This window comes from Balaenoptera acutorostrata, chromosome 5, assembly GCF_949987535.1.
Source record: "Balaenoptera acutorostrata chromosome 5, mBalAcu1.1, whole genome shotgun sequence".
Taxonomy (NCBI): domain Eukaryota; kingdom Metazoa; phylum Chordata; class Mammalia; order Artiodactyla; family Balaenopteridae; genus Balaenoptera; species Balaenoptera acutorostrata.
Window position 1 is genome coordinate 86904213 of NC_080068.1, and position 26636 is coordinate 86930848.

A 26636-nucleotide genomic window follows, 5' to 3' on the forward strand; every position below is an offset into this window, starting at 1 on the left:
TAGGTTTCCTTGAAGGGCCTACAGAGAACCGTTCTGGGGTCAGTTAGTCGATTCTCAATAGGAATAGAAAAGTTATAAAATCCCCTGCAGGTGCCCCCGATGAACGACTCCCATTGCCTTTGGTTCCCTATCCTTAATCATCCTCAGATTCAATACTCCAGGGTAAAACTGAGGGTGGTAGAAAGGGACTCACTACACCAAAGAAATGCAATTTAAGATAGGTACAAAATCTACCAGGGGACCAATCTGCACAACCACAATTAATAGCCTAAAATAAAAGGAAAGAAAATGGTACCAGTGATATTTAAACCTAAGGTTTCAACCATAAAAATACCCTGCCTAGTAGATCTATAATTCAGTTCTCTATTATATCTTTGACTTTTATACAGGTCAATGTCTTTTTTGTTTCTGAAAATATACACCCAACTACTGTATTTGATTTCTCACCTATAGCTACACCTTTACTAAAAAGATGACTAGTTTGGCTATCAATATTTAAGCCCAAGGATCCTGTCTTTTCAAATAACAAAATAATTATATGGCAAATTGACATTTGATAGAACTCTAAAGAACCGTCCCTAAGGCATAATGTTTTTGGTTATATTGATCATAAAACTTAACTTGAATGTTTTAAGGATTTAAAGGAAAGTGTGTATTGACTGCAGGCAACGTTTTGGAGAAGCAGCCCTCAGCTGAACCATACATATTTTTTTGTTGTTGTTTATGTGTTTCCTATCAGTGGTGTTTGGACCAAGGGCAGGATTTTCTCTAATGCTCTCGCCAGTTCCATTTGCCTCTAACAGATTCTATGAAATTGCTCCCAGTCCCACTGTTGGATGTGCCTTGCTGATTAGCTTCTGTTTATCAGAAATGCTTTCTCTTATCTCAGTATGACCTATCTGTGATTCTGTAGTATAAACTAAAACATTTCTTACCAAGAAAATACACGTTTCTCCTCATAATCCATTGTGAAGATTTTTGAGTCTTTAAGACATGTTTTGTCCATTCTGTAGTCTTTCATTGATTTGTTTTAACATGTACTTATAAAGCATGTGGTGAAGTGATGGTCATACAGCTATCTCTCTTTTTAATTCAAAATCTAAATGGATTGGTCCAGCTTTGTATCGGGAGGCCTGGAATGTTTCTGTTCTAGAGATTGTTGCAGATATCTGCACAGATTCAAATATTTCATTCTGTAGATTGAGTTAGTTTTGATGACTTCACTGAAAGATTTTCTAGACAGTGGAACTATCACCTCATTTTCTCTTTAGCAATGTAATTTGCAAATGGTTTTCACATACATAATTTCACTCAATTCTTCTTAGGACTCTAAAGAGGCAGGTATTATAATCACTATTTGGAGGATGTGGAAATTGTACAGATGGAAGTTACAGAATGTCCCCAAAAACAGTGCCAGTGAATTCACATCTTCTAACAAAATGCCCACCATAAACTGGAAAGGATGAATAGAAGTAGGAAGGTCATTTAAGATTCCAGCTATTAGGTGATGATAGACTCAAAAGACACATATAAAGATTTATAAACAGCTTCTATATTATCTCGTGATATTTTGTTTATAATAGGATTCCCCATATATTATCTCCTTTAATCTTCACAATAACCACAGAGGAAAGAAGGGACTCACACTGTTGTCTTTCAAAGTCTCAGAAGTGTAACTTCTCCAAGATCACAATTATAGGAGGAACTTGGTTATGGGAGGAACCAAAGATGAATCACAATGCAGTGGATGTATCTGCAGTGATGCTTTTAAGAAAAAATGTATGTTTGCATTTTAAGTTTAACAATTCATCTTCCAACTAATAGATAGACAGAAATTTCACTATACCTTGCAATTTCATTTCTTTAACCTCCAAAGGAAGCTGTAGAAGACAAACATGCTTCCCATGTTGCTCAGGAAAATCCCAGCTATATACAATATCCCACTACCTCAAGAGATGGTCTCAGAGATATATGTCTTTAAGGAGCAGAAAGAAGTAGAAGAAGCCTGTAAGTCCTTTGCTCCCTACCAAATTCCACAGAGCATCTTTTTAAATGAGTGATACCAAAAGTAGAACTTACCTTTTGACTATTACTCAGAGCAAAAGAGAAGGGAGCAGCGCTGACATTGACACCCCCCTAAAGTGGTAAAAGTGACTCCTCCTGCTATTTTTTTAGTTGTCACAAAGCTTTACTCTAAGAGGTTAAAAATAATTCCTTATTGTTTATGACAAAAGAACATCCCATCCTGTTTGAAAATCAGCTAATATCTGTTAAAAATAAGAATACGGCATCCAGGGGCTTCCCTGGTGGCGCAGTGGTTGAGAGTCTGCCTGCCAATGCAGGGGACACGGGTTCGAGCCCTGGTCTGGGAGGATCCCGCATGCCGCGGAGCAACTAGGCCCGTGAGCCACAACTACTGAGCCTGCGCGTCTGGAGCCTGTGCTCCGCAACAAGAGAGGCCGCGATAGTGAGAGGCCCGCGCACCGCGATGAAGAGCGGCCCCCGCTCGCCGCAACTAGAGAAAGCCCTCGCACAGAAACGAAGACCCAACACAGCCAAAAATAAATAAAAAAATAATTAATTAATTAAAATATATCATTAAAAAAAGAGTAAAATAATATTAAAAAAAAAAAAAAAAGAATACGGCCTCCAAGCACCTGCCACTGGACAACAAATGCCCTACTCCACATTATTCTTTGGAAGATAGAAGCAGAATCAAACACTTACAAGAAAGGTGGGACAGCTTAGTTTAAGCTTTGAAATGGTAATGGATACACACACACACACACACACACACACACTTACACAAAAGAGAAAGGACAGAATACTTTTTTCACCTATAAAGACAAAATTAGGTAGTGCAGCTGGAATTGTCTCTAATGAAAGTGGAAGTCGCTTCCACACATTTTCACTTCCTTTCATTCATAGAAACAGAATAAAATGAGCATTAGGTGAGAGTCTGTTTGGAACATTATCAGTGCAGATGGCTGGACAACTTGAGAGGTATTAAAAGGTCAGTGGAATTGGAATTAAGGAGTCTTCTTACTCTCTGGATCTCTAGTTGACTCCATTTACAGAGTGAACTTTGAATAATCAGAGACTCTTAAATTGTGTCTATGGGTTGCCTGGATTAACTGGAATTCCTGGAAATGTACACAGAATTGTGTGCAGAACTGTGATTCTGGGCACGTGTGTAATTTTTCAGTGAGGGGATCTTGAACTCTCATCGAATTCACAAAGCATTTCAAAACTCAAGTTAGTTAAGAACCATTGGACTAGTTAATGTGTAAAGGCCCTTTCAATAGTAAGGTTCTATGATTTTAATAGAACAAATAGCTTCAGAGAAATGTAACCAAATCTCTCTGGAGAATAGAAATGTTACCACTGCTGATAGATTAGAACCTGATCCAAAACATACCTTATGTTTGTAGCTTTTTCTAATTCATTATCTTCTTTCTTCAATGTCTATCCCTACAAAATTCTTTGAATTTCATTTATTATATAATCCTTATATCTAACAAAGATAAAGATTTGACATTTGCCTTTTTATATTTATTTGGAGAAGGATAATCTCATTTCTTAGAGATATAGAAATATGTATATTTTAGAGTATGTATCTATGGAAAATATTTGTACATTACTTTTCTTATTTAAAGAGAAACCTTATTCCACATCAACATTGTACCAAACACTTCTCAGAACATGGAATTAGGCAGTTTATCATAATGTAAAGTATGCAGAAAATTTGAACATGTGCATGGGGAAAGAATAGTAACTCCATCAGGCAAGAGATTACTAAAACGACCACTGGAATGGAAATCATAGTACTTCAGATTGAGCCTGATTATAATTTCACAATTCAACCATTATAAATACTTCTAATTTTTCATTTCCTTTAATCATGCAAGCATTTAGCTCCACTCTTTAATTATATATATCCAGAATCTCACTTTCTGTGTTTCTAAGTTGTGAAATTCTTCTTCAGTGAGTGGAAACTTTATGCACAGATTTGTAAGTGGAATGAGAATTATATATTACATATAATTATATATTATATTTTGGTTGAGTAAACCTTCCTAACGATAGCTGTGAGAATAAATGAGTATTAGACGAGGATATAAAGTTATCTTTTCTAACCAACTCATTTTTACTTAATTTTTTAATTTTAGTGATATTTACTACTATGGTTTCATTCAAAATACAGAACATAAATGAATTACCGATTAATAAAAGTTTGAAAAATCACTGTGAATCCACGTGTTAAATAAGATAACAAAAATAATTAACTTGGAAAAAATCATCTATTTTCATATCCTTAATCTTATAAATTCAAGTTACTTTCCAAATTTAAAAATATTTTCCTTAATTATTTTTATATTTGTTTCTGTAGCAATCCACAAATAATTGAAATCCATAAGCATATATATAAGCATATTTTAAAATCTTTTTCAGGTAAGAAATAAATAAAATATCAGCAAGTTCAGGAAGCTGCCTTCAGACTTTGGTGACAGAATGTAATAATAGTCTGTCCAGAAATTTCTTCCGCATAATAGGAGTTTAAAAAAATGAACTAAGCTAGAAATGAAAGTTGAAAGTTATAATCAGAATATCACTGAAAATATTCATTATATTAAGAGATAATCTCTAATAATGCTACTTGTCAAGTGTATTTCGAAAAGGTTTTTTTAACTGAACAAGTTTTGTATTCTTGAACATACTGATATATGTTTAAGGGAATGTTTTGAGGAAGCAAAAAAAATGGATCTAGATAACACTTTCCATAGATATTCTCTAAGGAGACATAGGGTTACATTTTATTTAAACATTGATCGGTGAATTCAGAACAGAAAATAGTGAAGAATGAATATAAAAATAGTATGCTTCTCATCAATTTGTAAACCTCAAAGATTGAAAAACAATCTTCTCATATGCAAAGTAGGTGTCCAGTTCTAGAGGAAAAAAAGTCTTTTTTGGCATCATTAGGGTCGTATATATCTACTTTAGTGTAACTGCAAATATTCTTACTGTTTGAATTACAGTCTTAATATTTGTTAGCATTTATATTAAAGACAGATTACAGGAATTCCTTTCTTTCCTCCCCCCATGAAGTCTTTTAGAACAATGCATACATTTAATGCTTGTACACATCAAGGACTCTCTTCTCGTTAGGCACATTTGGCATAAGTGCAATGATCTGAATAAACTCTAAACTGGCAGGTTATTCCTGAAGGCTACTTCTCAGCCTGCTGACTTGGCTGTTAGCCACTGAAATCAAAGGAGAGGAAGGGGTGATGACTCGTGGTTTGCATACGTACACAACATCTGAGTCAGGTGTTTCTTAATCACATCTTTAGGGGTAATTATTAGGTCAAATTACATTTGACAAGCAGCTTTAAAATCTTATTAAGTTATCTGAGGCCTGCAGAAGAAAATTAGCTCGCTTTACTCAACAGAAATGTATGAAAGCTAAAACGTGGAGCTCATTAACATGGCCATTTTTTAGGATCTTTCCTTGTTGTAAGACTCTGATAGTTAGTTGATGGTTCTGTGAATATAATGTTACTTCTCCATTAGCTAAAATTGCTATTCAGAGAGCATGATTAAGTAGAAGTATGGGGAAAAATGAAAAATTTTATAGGAAGCTTTTGTAAATTGCTTTAAAGAGATCCTCAAGTCAGAAAACACCTGTAAATATGTCACTATTCTAAATTTAACCTTAATAATTCTATACCAGGAATTGAAAAATATAAAAGCACAATTATGATTCAAGCCATTCCTGATATTTTACACAGCATTTAATACAGCACCTATCAGTACAGAGATTTATTTACAATCTCACTCAACTTCACATGTAAGTAATGCCAAGAAAAGGAAAAAAAATAAGATAAATTTTTCTTGGAATTTTGTGTTTTGGTAGAGTAGCCAAAAAATACTTAAATTGTTAAAATAGCAGGGTGGTCTTTAAGAGGCATATATTTTTTTTCTGTATTTATTACAAATTCTTTTTCTGTTTCTAAAATACATCATATTATATGCCTTAGAAACTATAACATTTTACAGTTTAAACTATAGAAATAATGTTTTAAAGATATTGTTCAATTATACTTACTGGTATAATTTTGCCAACTTTTGCCAACAACACAATGTCACTGAAGTGTGGCCATTTTCAGCATGAGAGGTGATGAATGACCAGGAACTCATTTATCTAAAGCAAACAAGTGGTGCTCTTAGCTGTTTTCTGACTGAGTCAGAATTACAAGATAACGTGTCTGAAATAGTTCAAAAATGTAGTGCAAATGCACTGTATTAGGAAGTAAAAATGGAATGTCTAAAAGTGTAAGATATTTTGGGTGTTACACGTGATATATTATGTCATGTAACTAAACTAAGTATTGGAGCATAAAACCAGACTTTAATACTATCATTGAAAACATTTAAGGTACTTGAAACTTTTGCTACACTCTACTAGGTAGGTGAAAAGAATTATAATTACTAATTTTTAAACGCTGACTTTCGTAGTAAGTTGATCACATTGAAAAAATGGCAGACCTGGGTACAGAGATACTAAGGGAGCAGGTGCACTTTATTTTTTTTACATTCTTTATCTTTTATACATTGTAAAGGGTTCAGAAGTAATGTTTTAAGTCAAATTACAATGTAAGATGTTCCTTTTTTTTTTTTTATAGAACAGATTTTTCTTTTTAACACTATTTTTATTTATTTGTTTTATTCATTTATGGCTGTGTTGGGTCTTCGTTTCTGTGCGAGGGCTTTCTCTAGTTGTGGCAAGCGGTGGCCACTCTTCATCGCGGTGCGCGGGCCTCTCACTATCACGGCCCCTCCCGTTGCGGGGCACAGGCTCCAGACGCGCAGGCTCAGTAGTTGTGGCTCACGGGCCTAGCTGCTCCGCGGCATGTGGGATCTTCCCAGACCAGGGCTCGAACCCGTGTCCCCTGCATTGGCAGGCGGATTCTCAACCACTGCGCCACCAGGGAAGCCCTGTAAGATGTTCTTTTTATTGTTAATTTGGGGAATTATCACAGATATCCTTGAGTCATGTATTTTTTCCACTAGCAATATTTTAAAGACCATTTAAACACCATTAAATAATGACTCTTGCCTTCAAGAAGCCTAGAAAGAGAAAAGAGACATATACAAATATAACACAAAACAAAAGGTATGGCATGTATAAGACATAAAGAAAGGCTCAGGGAAAATCAAGAGACAGTCACTAAACTTTCTTTAAGTGTTTCGTTTATAAGTCCGAATTCACCTAAATAACTGTGCTGCTCTTTGTGTTGCTTGCAATCTGTTGATAGAAGTATTTACAGAAATTCTTTGTCATATGCACCTCTCAAAATTACCAGAAGAAAATGGGCCTTTCTGTTAGATCCCTCTACATGGATAATAACAGTCCCAGTGGATGGTGTTTTGGCTATTTTCATGTATAATATTTCAAAGTGGTTAGAAGCACAGGATGTGGAGAAAAAGGGCTGGGTTCAAATCAGTTTACTGAGTAAACTTTGGCCTTTTACTTGAAATCTCTGCCTCAGTTTCCCTACAGAAATAATTGGGGATTGTAATTGCATCTACTCCTTAGAATTGTTATAAGAATTAAATGAATTAATAGGTATAAAGTACTTAAAAGAATGCTCTTATTATGCCATCATTCTAGTCCCTCCTTTAATTATTGAGCCCCTACTATATTTTAAAATAATAATTAGTTGTGTCTTAATAGCAATGTATGATGCTCCAGGAAACTGAAGAAAAATATAGAAATTTCCAAGGTAAATACAAAATAAAACATTTGCATATAATTAGTGTGAATAAAAAACAAGGTCATGAGATGAAATTCTGAATCAATCAACATTTTAGTCCCTTTCACATTGGCATCCAACTTTTTTCAATGAGTGCAGTTAAGGGAATCAGGGTCCTTTTCATTAAAATCTCTACATTCTACCACTGCGTTTGTCACTCTTTCTCCTTCACTTTCTATGCCTTTTCTCATTAGCGTAGGTCATTTCTACATCAACAATTGTCTACTTCTAGATACCAGGTTGCTTCCCTAAAAAAGATGCAGGCTCAAATATAGGCACATTTTAGCAAAGGCAATTTTTTTGATATATAGAAAAACATGTCTTTTCTAAGAATACAGATCTAAATATAAAGTGTAGAATTGTGTCTCAGTTTTACTTAGGGATAAGTGTCATTCATTAATCTTGTAATATAAATCTTCCATTGAATATCACTCAGTCATCATTCTATTAGCTTTATAAAACATGATAAATGACAGGGAACACGATGAATTCTGAGAGTGAATGAAGGTACAGACACCACACAGGATGAAATGATTTTGATCTACCCATGGCTAGTAGTTGACATACTGATTTAGAAATTATTCAAACTGGGTGACTACGTTTATTTACTACCAGCATCGCGAGCCATGCCATGCAATTAATCACACCCTGCACTAGCAGTAAGGAAGTCTGCTCCCCACAATACAGTGAACAGTTATTTGCCTCTCTTTCACTTGGCGTCTCTGCAACGTTATTGTGATTTTGTTCCCAGAAAGACTTCTGTCCCTGCTATTTGGGGAAATGTATCTATAATATCTTGATCCAAGAATTTCATATTCAACAGATGGTATTCTTGGCTATGTATTCACTGTGGTTTCTCTGAGAAGAGCTGAGTGCTTAATATTGCTTGTTCTCTGCCAATCACCTCTTAGCCTATGAGTGAATTTTGATCAAATATGTATTATTCCTTGTGCTTTGGCTCTGACCCTTTTGGAATTCTGACCTCTATCTAGCATGAGTTGCAAAGATACCAGGCTTGTTTTTGTATGGTCCTGTCTTAAAAGAGATGCCCAAGACGATATGTTTCATGCACAGATATATATAAAATAGTCCCATACTTATAGAGACAGAAACATACACATGTTACTACTCCTGATAGGACTGATTCTTTTCTGAAAGTGGGATTTTCTCTATACTGTTTTCTCTGTGCATATCATATACATATACACCTGTCTTCAAATTTTGTAAACCAAAACAAGATGCTTATTGTGCATGATAATGTATATAGGATCTTAAAAATACTTGTGGGAGATCATCATCTGAAAAGTCTTTTGAAATGCTGTAGATCAAGGATTAGGCTTTTTGTAGCAATTTTAATTTATTTACTTAAAACCAATAAAAGCAACTCTCCTCTGCTTTCTTTTTACATAGGTTTGGACATCAAAAAGATGAATGGAAGGAGAGAGTGATAGGGACAGCACAGGCTTCACAGAGAGCAGGAACTAAAATCTTATTCATTTTCTACCTCATCTATCAAGCCTCTATAAAGCTACAAGAGAAAGATTCTATTTTTCCAAACAAAGCAAAACCAAGAGTGAACTGGATTAACTGATTCAGTCTTCAGTTTCCTGATGCTTTCTTAGCTGGCAAAAATCCACTATTTGTGTTTTTCAACTTACTTTTTTTATTTTCTGGCCTTCTTTAAAGAGTGTCTTCCTGTTAGGCATTAAATCTGCCATCAAAAGATTTGACATGGTCATTTGTAGAAAAAAGGCTGCGATATCTTAGTGAAGAGGAAAAGATGAACATGAGAATCAGATAAGGAGGATGTCACAAAATGTTTTTGACTTTATGATCAATTTTAGAAGTTGCCAAGTCAAAATACTTGTTTAACACTTCTAGATATCATTGCTGAATTAGGAAAGTTGACAAAAACGCCGTACACTTGTTTAGATGAAAGCCAATGATTGAATTCAACCACAGTGCTAACTTCTCTATAACAGGGCTCCACAGCCATACATTTAACTAATTTCACATCTCAGGCTATTGATGCAGGGAAATTAAATTCTTGTCCCTGTAAATGGACCTATCATATATTTCTCAACTTTTAAATATTTCCCTGCAATCAATCTATATATTCACTATTGGAAAGCAAATGCAGCCTTCCTTTCCAGTTAGTATTTTATGTACCCATACTATAGGCAGCTCAGCTTCAGTCTTAATATACTTATGTCAGGAAGTATAGAGGCATTTCTTAATCACCTGAATCAAAACTGTGTATCAAATCTTTACATGGAATTCCTGGATAATATTTATTCTTTGAATATAACAAGTACAATGAAAAAGAGTAAATGGCAAAAGTGTTGGCCAGAGCACCCTATATGTAATACATGATTATAGATTTTTTATTTCATTTCCACTTTATAATTTTTAAAGAAAAAATATTCATGATGTTCGGCATTTCCTATTTAATCATTTCAGCATCACTGAATAAGGCTGGGGAGGAAAGTGTTACAAACAAAAATACTGCATTAATTCCCTCGGTATTGCATAATAAATTAAAGGTAGTCACACTTTGACACAGCTGACTTCTTTGATGAGGTCAAGGGCTTAGAGATTCTGTCCCTCCTTGCCCCACCACTGAGAAATGAGCATATTGAAGATAAGTTGGAGTGCTCTTAGAGACACTGCAGTCTCACTCCTTAATCCTGCTGGAACATTAACAGCATCACGGGATGTCTCCTTTGAATGTCAAGATTAAGAACGTAATCCTTTAAAATTTGGCTCAGACATACACAGAAGTGAAATTAGGTTTTTCACTTTTTAAAAGGATGGCAGAAAGATACTCTATAGGTAAGTTTCAAGGAAAAGATCTTGAAAACAAAACAATTCAGGAGGTATGTCATAAAGATAAAAAAGACATGATTTTTAAGATTCTTTCTTAAAATTGATTGTGGCAAGTTATTGTTCATATCTCTATTGTGCAAAAGATATCACAAGATTTAGAATAATTTCTAAATACCAATAATATAATCTGATTAGTTTTGAAAACTAAACTAAAATCAAATTCTGATAATGTCAAGATTCAGTTTAACCTTCTTGCTTTTTTAAAAGGTCTTTTTCATCAGTATCTACCAACCGTCCAGACAGCCAAACTTTCAGTTCAGTTTAGTTGCATCTAAAAATTTACAAAATATCTGAATTATGTTAAGTATGGACGGACAAATCCTTATTTTACCGTATTTTATTCTCAGCAATTCAGAATAAAACTCATGTTTCATAGCTGGGGAAAATAAACATAATTTAAAGTGTTTTGTATGCATATTTAATATATGGTTCTCCACTTTTACTAATCTCATAGTTGTTGCAATTTTGAGTATGTTTGTTAGCACAGGAAATTTGCTATAAAACTGGACAAAGTTTAGCCTAGAAGTAATGTGGAGTCATTTAAGACTTGTATCCGTCGTCCAAGACTTTCAAAGGCAGTTTAATTAGTTTCATGTACCATTCTGTGTCTGTTTTCTCAACTTTCCATAAATTCATTTTCTATTAGAAATAAGAAGAAAGTAAAAAAAAAAAAATGCTCTTCTTAAACAAGTTTGTTTTATATTTAAGAGATTTCTTAAAAAGGCTATCTGATAATTTTGACTTTTTTATTTTTAAATAAGACGTTGGGGAATGGGAAAAATGAACCTTGGTAACGTTTTTGAGATAAGCTCATGTAATCTCAGCTATCTTGGCCAAAAATCATGCAAGGAAACCTAAAATAATAATGTTGCAATATAGAAAGAGACAGAAATATGAGTCATTGTAGAGGTATATCATTGGGACTTCTTGTGAAGTTCTAAGCAAAAGAAACCGAAGTGCCACAGTAAGAAAATGTTATACAGTGCTTCTAAATTGATATTTCCACTTATAAAATTGCATATAAAATGATCAAAATATACATATGCATATATGATTATTCATAATTAATTGGGTGAAAAATCTAAGAAATATAAAATGTGGTCAGCTTTAGAATAAATGCTTAATAGTTTAGCTGGTTTGATATTTCCTTGATTAGAGTTTAATAATCTTATTCAGAATCTTAAATATAAGAAAGCCTGCTTACTATTTAGAAATAGAATTTGAAAGCAGCTCCTTTCTCTGGAAGTCAATAGTATGTACAGCTCTTTTAACACCAGAAATCCTTTTAAGGATTTTTCTTCATTATTCCAAAATACTGCAAGTTATGTATGTGTTACAGTTCAGTTTGGTACTATTGTTAAGGCCTAGGGCAAGTTTACTCATTTTATAGCTTTCTGTGGCTCCACCTCTTCAAAGAAAACTTTGCTATAGATGACTTTTGAAAACAGGGATAAATGCAAATAAGAAGAATTTTATTTTCTTCTAAAGAACAGTCTTATTCCAATTATCATTCACTAGTCATTTACTTAATAGTGAGTTCCAGTGGTTTCTAATAAATCAAATGATTAAATATTAAGGGTTTTAATAGTACTTTGTTAATTCACTAATACTTTTTCACACCGAGTTTTTTAATCACAGCCAAAAAATAAAATGAATGTTTTGTTTTGTTGTGTTTCATTCTAACTATATTTATTTTGCTCTTAATATGTTAGGTACTGTTATGGGTACCGAGGATACAGAGGTGAGTAAGACAAAGTCCCTGCCCTCCATACTTCCACCTGTAGATGCTAAGACATATTAAAATTTACAGTAATTAAAGCAGTGGGGTGTTGGTACAAGAATAGATATAGCAGTGATACAGATTAGAAAAAACCCTGGCTTGTTACAAGTGAGTATACATTAAAGATAATACTACCGAATGGCTTTGGGACTAGTTTGTATAATTTAGAGAGCCTATTTCAAGATTTGCTTGCCCACGCACACGAATCACTTTTGAGGATTCTTTTTTTATAAATTAATTAATTAATTTATTTATTTATTTTTGGCTGTGTTGGGTCTTCATTGCTGCTCACGGGCTTTCTCTAGTTGCAGCGAGCAAGGCTACTCTTTGTTGTGGTGTGCGGTCTTCTCATTATAGTGGCTTCTCTTTGTTGCAGAGCATGGGCTCTAGGAGCATGGGCTTCAGTAGTTGTGTTACGCGGGCTCAGTAGTTGTGGCTTGTGGGCTCTAGAGCGCAGACTCAGTAGTTGTGGCATGCGGGCTTAGTTGCTTAGTTAGCCTTCTTTGGAATCTGATAGTTGTGAAATAGTATTCAGGCGTAGTTTCAATCAACCTTTACTTGATTACTACTGAGACTGAGTATCTTTTCATGTTTACTGGACATTTGGATCTCTTCTCACATCAACTGCTATTTTGCCTATTTTTAAAATTTGGTTTATATATCCCAGTATTGTAAATATCTTTTCACACTCCGTGGTATTCTTTTTTCACTTTAGTTTATCATGTCTTCTGTTGTACTGAACTTTCAAACATTAGTGAAGTCAAGTTTATTAAATGCCTTCTTTGGAGTTTGTACTTTTAGTGTCTTGCTTGAAAAAGAATTGTCTTCACTCAGGAGTCATAACATTTTCATATGCGATCTATAAGTTTTACATTTCTATTCTTAAATTTTAGGTCTTTAATCTACCACAGAATTTATTTTGTGCATTCTATGAGGTAGAGTTCTATCCATCCCAAACCCCCAAGTATCTCAGGATCACTTGTTGATTAGAGTCAATAGACCATTGTTTTCCCCTGATTTCTAATAGAGCTTTTGTAAATTAATTACTCATATATATGTGGACCTATTTTATAGTTTCTATTTCTGTTCCATTTGTTTGTTTTGTCTAACACTGTGCTAATACCATACTCTTAACTACTCAGACTTTAAAATAAGTTTTCATGTCGGGTACAGAAAATTCCTATCACCAATTTCGTTCTTAGAATTTATCTTGCCAACTTTTTGACCTTTTAATCCCAAATAAATTTGGAGATGAACTTGTAAAATTATCTGAAAAATACATTTAGATCTAAATGCCTTAAATTAAAAAAAATAAATCTTTGAGGAGAATTGGCTTGGGCCTGGCAGATGTTCAAAGCTGACTCCATTGTGGGATCTTTCATAAGTTCCACAAAAGCTCCCTTGCTGGGTCTTGTCCTTCTACAACTACAATGAAATGGGTGGCACACCATTTTCTTCCAGCTTCTATATCCGGCCTTGGCTCCCTAGTTTTCCAGGGTGATGTAGACTCTTACTGTTAAATTCCACATTTGACTCTTATTAGACAGAGGTAAAACTAGTTATAAGCCAACTCTCTTCTCTTCATGGCTCACTTCTAATTCTTGGAAAACATCTACGTTCTTAACCTGCTGACTTCTGGGATACAGGCTGATCCTAAATCAGCTGCCTCATTTTAGTTCTTTCATCAAAGTAGCTTGTCCCCTCTCCTCTCTCGTTCTCTAGATTTCTATCTGGGCTTTAGTCAGTGGGCCACATTCCTTCTACATATCAGGGTCATATATCAAATTCTCCAAGTAGGGTCATTGAAGGCTTTCTTTTTAGGCATCTTGGCATGTAGAATGTGCTCTCCTTATCAGTTCCACTCTAGAGGGTGAGTGTGAAGCACATATATTATCAGATCTAACCAAAACAATCTCTTAAATGGTCTCTACCTACCCACAATTCCCTTTCAATTCTTTTTCATAAACATGTCATGATGAGGGATATTAAGAGACAGGATGTAAATTATTTTGAAAGTTTCCTTTGAAAATTTGTAATTTATTTGTCTGCCATTCTCTTTGGTATCTGATATCTGTTGTCTCTGCAACTCATTGTAAACTTCCAACTTAACATCATTTTGCAAAAGCTTTGCATATGTTTCATTAGATTTTTACATATATATCATATAATCACATTAATGTGTATGTAGATATAGATAGCATTTCCAGTCATTACAACTTCTTCTCTTCCGTTTTTGTCTTTTGCACGAAAGACCTCTAGTAAGATGTATTGAAGCAGTGATAATGAGCATTTTTGCCTAGTTTCAAATTTTAAAGGTATTCTTCCAATGTTTCATCGCTAAATATAACATTTCATGAGGATGGAGAAAATTCCCTTTTATTCCAAGTTTGCTAAGCTATTGTTTGAAATGAATGAGAGTTGTTTCATCTGTTGGTAAGACCATTATTTTTTTCCTTCTTTAATCTTTTAATGTGGTGAATTACATTAATAGATAATCTGTGTAATAATGTTCCATATCCGATCTCCTTTTCTGTTTGAGATCTTCATAAAGTTAACATCTATAATAATATTAACTCTGTTGAAATGCTGAAAAAGTGCAATTTTGGCTTTCTTCTTTGGCATATGAATAATTTGAGAAAATAAGAATAAAATGTAGCTTACTCAATATTTGTTTGTTTGAATAAAGTGTAGAGGACTTTATAAGTATAAAGATTTAAAAGCAATTTAGATGAGAAAACATCAACACCAGCAGTATAGTTTAGTACCATTGTTTTAAACTAAAGTCTTATTTATGTTTTAAGAAAGTAGAAAGAGGGCTTCCCTGGTGGCGCAGCAGTTCGGGATCTGCCTGCCAATGCAGGAGACACGGGTTCGAGCCCTGGTGCGGGAAGATCCCACATGCCACGGAGCAACTAGGCCCGTGTGCCACAACTACTGAAGCCCTCGCACCTACAGCCTGTGCTCCACAACGGGAAGGGCTACCACAATGAGAAGCCCGTGCACTGCAACGAGGTAGCCCCCGCTCACCACAACTAGGGAGGGCCCTTGTGCAGCTATGAGGACCCAACACAGCCAAAAATAAAATAAATAAATTTAAAAAAAGAAAGAAAGAAATTTCTATCTTTAAGATTTTCCTTTGGAACATTTCTGCATGAAAGAAATGCATTTTTAAATGTTTTTCTTTTTAATAGTAACAGGCTTCAAAAGAGAGTTAAATAAAGTATGAATTAAAATGATACTTTCTGGGGCTTCCCTGGTGGTGCAGTGGTTGAGAATCTGCCTGCCAATGCAGGGGACACGGGTTCGAGCTCTGGTCTGGGAAGATCCCACATGACGCGGAGCAACTGGGCCCGTGAGCCACAATTACTGAGCCTGCGCTCCGCAACAAGAGAGGCTGCGATAGTGAGAGGCCCGCGCACCGCGATAAAGAGTGGCCCCCGCTTGCCACAACTAGAGAAAGCCCTTGCACAGAAACGAAGACCCAACACAGCCATAAATAAATAAAAATAAAATAAATTTTTTAAAAAAATGATACTTTCTGATAAAGGACATTACCACAAAAGGTGAACATGTTGTATCTGGATGTAGGTTTAATTGACATAACTTAGTACACACTAAGAGAGTTGGTAACATAAACTTGATGATGAAGAGCTGGTCCTTCAGACATATTGTGTCATAACAGACAAAATTCATTCCACTCTATTCTAAGAGCTTTAAAGACAGCATGCTTTCAGACTTCAGACTATACAGGGGCAAGCAAATTAACTGCCTCACTAGAATAAAATATATGTGCCAAATAGTATTTGCATGCTACTTAACCCTAAGAAGATTATAGAGATACAAATATTCCTAGGAGATCAAAATGCACATTGGAATAGGCATACTGGCTTTACGCCTACACGAACTATGCCACGCCTTGCTGGAATATTGTGTACACCTTTGAATTTAAAACTGTTTGAACTTTGCTTCTGGGATATATGGAGGTAAAATGAAGAAAATTTTAATAGATAAAGTGAAATCGTGAAGCTGATTCAAAGAATAATTGAAGGAAGGAGAGAAGGAAAGAGGAATGAAGGAAATTTTGGATTTAAAAAGCTCTTGAAAAATCACATTTCTCATCAGATTTAATGTAGTTACAGACATCACCTCCCATGAGACACGGTAGGGCCCATACCCAGATAGTCAGACACTGACCTTTGCTCTCTGTTGTGACATAGCTAGTGTTACCTAAAGAGGAAGAGAGTTGGCCACCTGCCTTGAGGTTCTCAAGTCATAATCCAGACCTCTGGTTCTCAACCCTGGTGCATAGTTAACTGCCTGTGATTCTTTAAAAAATCACATATCTCAGACATAAAGAATCAGAATCTTCATTTAGGTTACAGATCTTTTTCTTGTGAGGGAAGATACCTTAGAGGTAGAAACTTAGACTCTGGAGACTGAGACATATGTGCTGGAGGTCCAAGCTGACCAGCTAGCTGAACCAGCTCTGTGATCTGTTATTTTCCCTTTTGATTTAATCTCTGGCTCTTTCAATCCTGAGTATGTTGCTAATCTATAAACAGTACTCTATCATCACTATGATTAGTATCATACCATGTAAAAGGAGCACTTCCAGGCAAATGCAAAGTCGTATGCATGATTATAGAACAGAGCTGAATAAATGAAAATAAGACAACAGGAACAACAACAACAAAAAAGTTGATAGTAACGTATTGTTAAAACATACTGCACACAGCAAATATGATACTGTCACTTTTATCCACATCCGTCTCTGTAAGAAAGGGTGAGGTTTAGACAGTCATGTAATTTCTTTTATGCAGGCTCCCTTTCAAAGGCTTTTTCAGTAAAGCTTTAATAAGTACTCTGAAGATGAGAAGGACATGGTTGATTATATGCTAGTGTAGGAGGAGAAGAAGAAAGGCCACTAACATTTCCTCCTACTTCCTATTAATTTTCCTGGTACAAATGATGAGCAATGTATCAGGGGGAATGAATCTCATATGCAGAGTGGCGTGGCAAGGCCGCTCAAATAGATGAAAGTTTCAACCAAACCAAGAACCTTTTGCCTAGTGTAGAAAGAACTAAGAGTTATATGTTGTTCTTTTCAGTCGCACCCAGAAATAGTTTGTATTCATTATTAACAGCATCTTTGAAAATAATGATATAAATATATGGGAGTGCTGTATCTTTATTCATTCAACTGAACACCTACTGTCCTAGGCCCACATGTAAACAATAATGAGCTAAATGGGCAAGTTACTTGCTCTTATATTTTGCAATCTAGGTGTGTGTGTGTGTGTGTGTGTGTGTGTGTGTTGGGGAGGAATGGTGGGAGAGGCAGAATAAATACATAGCAAGGAGATAAATGGAATGATTTCAGTTAAGAGGGGTGTTATGGTTGAGTGCGACTGGGGCTTTGGGATTGGAGATTGTGTCTATCTAATTTAGAACAGATACAGTGGTGACATTTGGGCTAGGCTCTGAAAGACAAAACTGCTGTCTGCATCTTGGGGAAAAAGAATGTGTGCAGTAGGGAGAGCAAGTGCAAAGGCCCTGGAATATTGGTGTGTTTGAAGAATAGATAGAAAGGCAGTTTGGTTAGAAGGTGAGCCCAGAAGAGGATGACAGGAGATGAGGTTAGGATTACTCAGGGTTCAGGTACTGGAATATTTATAAGGCATGGCAAGGAATTTAAATTTCATTCTTAGAGAGATGGACTGGAGGATTTTAAACAAGGAATTGAATACCTATGTTGAAAGGGATTATGATTTACCTACCTAAAAAAGATATTTTGTTCTATAAAATTATATATGAACACAGTGAGACAATCCTTCCGTATAATCATTATATATCGTCAAGATGTATTGAGTCTTCATATGAAGTAGGGCAGAGGTTAGAGAAACTACTATTGTATTACACATAGCAGATGTGCTTCTTTTCAGATTTATCCTGTTTGGTGGCCTTATATAGAAACAGCCATAACCTTGATCTAAAATCTTTCATTTGGCCATTGAGTTTCTTATGATACTCAATGAGTTATTGTCTCTTCATTTGCTCTGATCTCCTTGAAATGCAGAGGTTCATGTTAGACTGAATAAACTGGGTGAAGCAATTGGGCTAATAGTTTATCAGATAAACCCTTCAGTTCTTTTTAGTGATTGATACATTATAAATTCTACTTGAACCAAGATATGAATATAATTTAGAAGGTACTAGATATTTAGTGGGTTGACTAAGTTACAGCCCATTTCGTTTGTCTATGTAGGCTATAAATCAATGCCCAAGGAATGGTGCTAAAGTTCAGCTAAGATCTTTCACTTCTCTATTCACAGAATTGCAAAGTCTGTAGGGCTACGGAATGAAGTCCCATCTCCTAAGCATAGCACTCAAGTCCTCCACCCTGACACATTATGCCTTTCTACACCTGTCTTCATTTACAAATATTTATTAATCTGCTTTGACAATTCATCTTATACTCTTTTCATCCACCCTAATATTTACATATCCTTCAGGATCCATGCCAAATGTCAATTTTTCCAGTAAGTTTTTCCTGATTCTCCCAAGCAGATTTAATTGATACATGCATTTTATTCTCATAACACTCCGAACATTCCAAGTAAAGAATTTATTACATGGTCTTGTAATTATCTGTTTTTATTTCCATATTCCACAATAAAGAATGATTTCCTCCTGGACAAGCATTATATTTTATTCACATTTTTTTCTGAACTTATCAGTAGTTTATACCAGGGTATAGCTCATTTCAGGACCTCGGTGAACTGAACGGATGAGTGAATGAACAGATGACTGCATGCAGCTATCATTTTCACCTTATATTTGATTCATTCCCATAATGTGCTCTGTGTAAGGAGACTGAGATAAAATGACTCTCGGAAATGGCTTCAGATTTCTGGACTTCGTGTCTCCACTCATGCTGTTCCCTGTTCTTACTGTTGCCTCTTTCCACTAACAACACTACCTGTGAAATCTTACACATCTTCCAAAACCCATGTAAAATGGTCACTCCTCCACAAAGCCTTTCCTTGCTCTTAGTCAAATAGCCATCCCTCCCTCCTCTGTATTCCTTCACACATTGTCAGTGCTTCCCTTTTTCTCATTTCTTCCTAATTGTGTCTGTTTATATTAAATCATAATTATTGGTGCACAAGCCTTTATGTGCGTATGCAATTACAAGCCATTTAAATGAGATCATATATGGTTTTCTTTGTACCACTCCCTTACAGCTGTGCAGAGGAGCACACATTTTAGGGCGAGGTAACTGCAATGCTCAAGAGAATAACTGATATAGTTATAAACGTTATCCTGTTTGCATTTTTTCAAAATAGACCTCACATATTATGTCTGCCAAAGATGACCAGACCTGGTAAAACCCTTCATTGAATTGGGTATTTTTATTTGTCCAAACGGTTTCTTTAGAGCTTTATACCAGTTTTGTTTTTATCTAGAAATGTGCTAATGTGCATCTATGGTGTGTTTTGGACTGCTCCAATACTGTCTTCCAAAGAAAATTAGCTTGTTACATTTCCAAACTTAGAAAAACAAAGACAGTAAAAATGAGTCAGCTCTGACACCAGTTTAGTACTAAAAGTTGTTATTTATATGAGCTAATCTAAAAGTAATAACAACTAAAGAAAGTGTTCTCACTCTCTTCAGAATACCCAGGAATGCAGATATCCTATTATTGGTATATACTATTAATTACAGAATCTATTTAACACTACAGGAAAAGTTCTTTCTAAATGCTATATTCCTGTGTGTTTCTAAAAGAGCAAAGGGAGAATGGAATAGCTTACTAACTATTACACAGCTAAGTGAAAAGTGAAGGGCTTATGCCAGGGAGGATGATGGGATATGTTCTCATGAAATCAGAGCACCGACTCTGCAGATGAACTAAGGTGGGTGTGATAAATGCAATGAATTGAGCTCTCTCTGCAGACTTATCCCATTATTTCATCACTAATGAATTGATTTGTCAAACATCAAAAGCAAAGAGTATAGAACTAAAATTTACCTACATTTGCTAAAACCTTCAACTCTTTTCTGTAATTCCAAAGTATGATTCTGTTAGATTGATCTAGTCAAAGATGTATTTAACAGTACTTGGTTTATAAAAGGTTACCTTCCAAAAAATGCATTTGCTACCAATTTAATTTTCTTGATGAATAACTGATTTTCTTTCATATGGATAAAAAAATAAATAGTATTGTTTGTAAATAAATAGACACACATGTACATGAAAGCATATTAAGATGAATTTAAAATATAGCTTCAGAAAGATGATGTGTTTTTGGCATTTGGGAAAATAACAGCCTCACAGTGAATTAATACTATGCATTTTCTGTATATATATTTCCTCTCTCAGACTTAAAAAAATCTACTAAAGACTATTCTACCTGTGAGTGAGCTTTGAATTACCTTTGCTTCTGTCAAAGCCCATTTATCAACCTGACAGTATGAATCTCTAAAAGCAAATAAGGGCAGGAAGGGGCCCTGCACTCTTGGCTTGGCAGAATTAAGCTTCTTTTCCACAAAGGAAAGGCATCCTAGAGACAGCTATAATATTTTACACAAACTCAGCGAAATACTACATAGTGTTTTTCTTTTGGAGGACCTATATAAATTGTGTCTGATATAAGTCTAAATGTCCCTACCTTGCAACAGTGTATTAACAAATACATATATTTATTCATCTCCATAAATCTAATATACTTAACTTTAAAATGTAGGGGTTCAGAAGAAAAAAATATAATACAACCTCCTCTGTAAAAGTAACTTCCAATTATGTATTCTTTTGATATTTTTGCATATGTTCTTATAGTTTTTGTATAGAAACCTAAAGACAAAATGATCTGATATTCCTTGAGAAATATTTTCTATAGGCTACACTGATTTTAAAAATCTGATTAGGTCTACATAAGCCTAAGTTTAATACAGTGGTCATTCGATTAATACAACAAAATGGTTTGCTTGAACAAATACCTATATGTAAACATTCAACATCTGGGCACAGAGGTCTGTGTTTTATTAACCAATGTCCTTGAGAACATATCTATGTAACTTGAGCAACTCCCTTTTCACTAATGGAGTGGAACATCATCGTAGAGAGAATTCTATTAAACAAAAAGTCATTCTTATTGGATCTTGCTGGATCAATGATGCTAAAAACATTACCCCAGTTTGAAAAGTATTCATTGTCAGATGTCCATCTAAATATTTATGGCCATTTTGTTTGAAAGAAACACGTTAAAAATTATACCATTGAGTGATGGACATATGGAGCATATGTGTTGGTACATTGATAAATCACACTCCAGGTGAAGTGAACTCTTTAGAACACCCAGAGTAGAAGTTGATGGTAGGCAAAAAAAACATTCATTCTCACACATACATGCATATTTCATGCTTTTCCAAGAAGTCACTTTGTATCAATTCTGCCTTCAATTGAAAGGAAAATTCATTTTAGGCTTGGGCTACTTTTACTTTTTTATTTTTTATTTTTTAATTTTATTGGAGTATAGTTGATTTACAATGTTGTGTTAGTTTTAGGTGTACAGCAAAGTGATTCAGCTATACATATAAATATATTATATATTTATATATATAAATATAAATATATAATAATGAATATAAATATATTCATTCTTTTTTAGATTCTTTTCTCATATAGGTTATCACAGAATACTGAATAGAGTTCCCTGGGCTAGACAGTAGGTCTTTGTTGGTTATCTATCCGTGTGTGTATGTTCATCCTAAGCTCCTGATTTATCTCTCCCTGCCATGTTTCCCTTTTGGTAACCATAGTTTGTTTTCGATATCTGTAAGTCTGTTTCTGTTTTATAAATAAGTTCATTTGTAATATTTTTTAAATTAGATACCTTTACCTTTTTAAATTGAAGTCTGACTAGATAAGTCTATTTTCAGATTGAAAACCAGATCATTTGCATTATGTATCTCAATAATACAATTAAAGTATTTGAGCTGTGAAAGATTATTGCATAATATTTCAGCTTTTAAGAAGGCAAAACCTAAAAATAAAATAAAATAAAATGTTAGTGTCCGACATTCAAAAAAAAATGCAAAACTTCAAAAATTCAGCTTGCAGTTGATTGGTTGAGAGAATTGCCAACTGAAAATGAACTAAAACTGAGAAAACGTGAGATTAATTTATATTCTTACAAAACACACAAAATGGGTGAAGGGGGTCAAAAGGTACAAACCTCCAGTTATAAAATAAGTCATAGGGATATAATGTACAGCATGGTGACTATAGTTGATAATACTGTATTGCATATTTGAAAGTTTGTGAAAACAGTAGATCTTAAACGCTCTCATCACAGGAAAAAACTTTTTGTAATTATGTATGGTGACAGATGTTAAGTAGACTAATTGTAGTGATCATTTCACAATATATACGAACATCAGATCATTATGTTGTACACCTGAAGTTAATATAACATTATATGTCAATTTTAACACATACATACACATACACACACAAAGAAGTAAAACAGTAAAAGAAAGACAAATACCCCCCAATATAGCTAATGCAATCTTATAAACAGATATAAAAATTAGCAAATATAAGAATGAAAAAAGTATTAGAAAAAATGATGCCACATGGACAGGTGACCTAATACGAAAATTTTCCTCACCTTTTTTTATAGAAAGGTTTCAGTTTTTGAGGAAATTTTGGTATAATTACATATAACTTGTATTATCATTTGTTCTGCAAAGTTTACACCAAAACTAAAGGTTATTCTAAAGCACTTCAAGTCATTAAAGTATTATTTTGAAGGAAATGTATTGCAATCTCAGTTTTGCTTTCCTTAAGTATTATTTTTAATAATATGTAAGGTGATGCTCATTTCTTCTCCCTGGGATTTCTCTGATAATTTTTTTGGTTACAAAATTCTTCAAATGATTGCTGAGAATGCCCTAAATTCCATTTAAAGGAAGGGTATTTTCATAAGGAAACTTGAGGCATGAGGTAGCATGGAGACTTACTTATTTCTGCAAAGTGAATGAATTGGATGAGGTTTTTTTTTTTTTTTTTTTTAAATAAATTTATTTATTTATTTTTGGCTGTGTTGGGTCTTCGTTTCTGTGCGAGGGCTTTCTCTAGTTGCGGCAAGCGGGGGCCACTCTTCATCGCGGTGCGCGGGCCTCTCACTGTCGCGGCCTCTCTTGTTGCGGAGCACAGGCTCCAGACGCGCAGGCTCAGTAGTTGTGGCTCACGGGCTTAGCTGCTCCGCGGCATGTGGGATCTTCCCAGACCAGGGCTCGAACCCGTGTCCCCTGCATTGGCAGGCAGACTCTCAACCACTGCGCCACCAGGGAAACCCCTGGATGAGGTTTTTAATGGCCAGATTGAACAGAATAAACCAAGTCCTCCATGGCTTTATGTTTCTGAAAGTCTAAAGGCCTCTTCTGCAACAGTTGGCAGAGGGCTGCATTATGGTTGAAGTAAACTCCCTTTTTAAAAACTCTTATTTATCCCTAAAAATAAAGACACAGAGGAGGAAATCATAGAGTATTTTAAAAAGCATTTATATTGTCTATCAGTTTAGCATTTATCTCAGACATAACAGCTATTTCAATATGTAAATACACACGCATATGAAGAAGTTATGTGTACCTAACAAAGAGGTCATCTTTTCTGTTACCCCAAAGTTTATAGGACAAAGTCAAGGGAATTATCTGGAACCATATTTTAAAACAAATGTTATTCTCTGAATTATAGGTCTTATATCTGTTCTGGAAATAGTTGTGTGGCCAGTGTAATTATGGCTTATGTGAGTCACAGAAGCTGCTCTAGGCACTGTTCATCTTATTTATACTCAAGCCCTGGGACAAATACTCAGAAGTTAAGGATACAGTGACAAAGACCGATGTCAGGTGAAGTTCAATGGCCACAGCCTCCTTTCTTATAACTCGAACTAAGCTTAAGGATCCCAGCAGACAGGTTAGGGAGACCTCCTACCTCCCTGGAAGTCTTCAGTAGTTATGAGGGGACATACAAGGCAGATCACAGCTTCGTTTGAGGTCTGACCTTGCTGGGCTATTATAGAGAATTGAATCCTACTGAAAAATTTGGCCATAGCAATTTTCTCTACAGCAGAATAATGTACTTCACAAGAGAAGTGTCAGATTATTGAATTCTTTGTGCTGAAATGCTCTTTGTACCAGGGTGTATGTATTGGACCCTACAAGCCAAATACAGTTCCTATACATTCTGTCCAGCTTCAGCTTACAAGTCATCTTGCTGTGTGGGAATTTTTATACAGCAACAATGTGTTAGTCGAATGCCACTGAATGTTTTTTCTATTTTCTCTTGAGTTAATAGAATCAAAGGAAAGAAAGAAGACAAAAATTATGAGAATTGTAGTTTCAAAAGTAGAAAAAATATTAAAGTCCCATTTTCCCACAAGACAAAACTAGCAATACATTTAGAAAATCTTGTCTCCATATTCAGTCTCTCTAAAAGTAATTGTGTGTGGACTGTATCAAACTGTAAGCCCATGGGTGGAAGAAACTATGTATTTAAAAACAGTTATGAAGAATTAGATCCTTAAGAAGTAGACAGCAAATATTGAAAAAGCATCTTTTGATATAAGAGAGACTGTGAGGCTTAAAATATTCTTTATTCAAGACTGGGGGAGAATTTTTGCTGTTCTCATTATTTCATTGTATGTATAATTTATTTTTAACAATTTAATATCTCTTGCTGTGGACAATCTTCTACTATATCTTAGAATGAACTTTTCAAGATTCCCTACAGATCTTTAACAGAAGAAGCTTGTTTGATTCATTGAAATTTTTTAAAAAGGTGTTGTAAGCTCATTAAAAGAAATGAATTAAGTTGGTGACATAATGGAAGCTTAGCAAACATTATGTTACTCCTCACTCATTTCATATATACTTATATTTCTTTCTGGTGCCTTGATAATGTTTCATTTTGTGATCTGGTCAATTTTCACTCTCACTCCCTTATCCTTCCAGCTAATATTTACTGGAAGTACTTACTATTCTAAGTACTATAATACATGCAACAGTCCAGGGCAATGCAGCTAATACTATCCTCATTTTTTGGAGAAAGAAATTGAGTCTCAATAATTTAAAGTCTTGCCTCACAAGGCAAGTAAACAGCAGAGCTCAGAGTCCAATCCTGGCCTTTCTAATCTTAATCAGGCATATTACAGCTCATAGATGAAACTTCTCTGAATTAGACTTTGAGAGTCATATCCGTTAGGAATTGAAATAGTCCTTAGGGATTACTGGAATAGTGGTTCCCAAACCTTATTGTGCAATCAAAATCACTATGGAGTAAAGAACACAGATTCTTGGGCACTGGTCCTAAATTCAGATTATTCTGGACTGGGCTGGAGCTAAGGTATTTGTATTTTGAACATGCTTCACAGCTGAATGGATGTGCAGTGGATTTGGAAAGCATGGAACTCTTCCAGATCCATTATTTTAGAAATGAGACAGCTGAGACTTGTGTTTGTGATGATGAGAGGAATAAAGCCCAGACTTCTCCTCCTCTCACCAGTCCTTTTTCTACTCTATCATGATCAGCAACTAGTCCTTGTGTATGACTGTACCCGGGGACTGCATAATTATTATTTTATTTCTCTTTACTGTCTCTGCAGCTGAGCAGGACCCAGTGGGGCCTTCCCAAGTCAGACTCCTCCCATATATCCTCTCCGGTAGCTCCTCTCTGAAGTACCCAGATAACAGTATCTTATGCATGTTTCCTGAGTTTTTCAGATGCTAAAACAACCACCAAATGGAAGACTTTAACTACTTGATGATAGTGATCAGTTAGCCCGCAGACCTACTGACGCCTGAGGATTGATAATGTCAACTGCCCTGTTACCTCACCATCAACCAGAGAATTGTGCCTGAGCTGATCACATACCCTCGGACACCCTTCCCTCACCGGGTCTTTAAAAATGCTTTGCTGAAACCCGTGGGGGAGTTCAGGGTTTTTTTGAGCAGAAGCCGCCTGTTCTCCTTGCATGGCCCTGTAATAAACCTTTCTCTATTCCAAGCTCTGACGTTTTGGTATTGTTTGGCCTCACTGTGTGTCAGGCACACAAATTTGCGTCAGTAATATCTCTAGTCATTTTTTC

At 35.1% G+C, this 26636-nt stretch overlaps 1 protein-coding gene and 1 long non-coding RNA gene across 7 annotated transcripts in view; one reads left to right on the forward strand and one right to left on the reverse strand.

The window, feature by feature from the left end:
* PCDH7 (protocadherin 7) overlaps nt 1-26636 on the reverse strand; it is a 409841-nt gene that overhangs the window by 47455 nt on the left and 335750 nt on the right. Inside the window, exon 4 of one of the 6 annotated variants that reach the window (XM_057546767.1) lies at nt 7115-7131. The exons of the other annotated variants lie outside the window; for them this stretch is intronic. The gene's annotated coding sequence lies outside the window, so the exon portion shown is untranslated. Of the gene's footprint in view, nt 1-7114; nt 7132-26636 lie in introns of those variants that run through there. 6 annotated transcript variants of the gene reach the window in all.
* On the forward strand, nt 10458-26540 carry LOC103002921 (uncharacterized). Its single transcript, XR_450684.2, has 3 exons — nt 10458-10649; nt 12416-12444; nt 26272-26540. It is a non-coding gene; the product is annotated as an uncharacterized LOC103002921 (long non-coding RNA).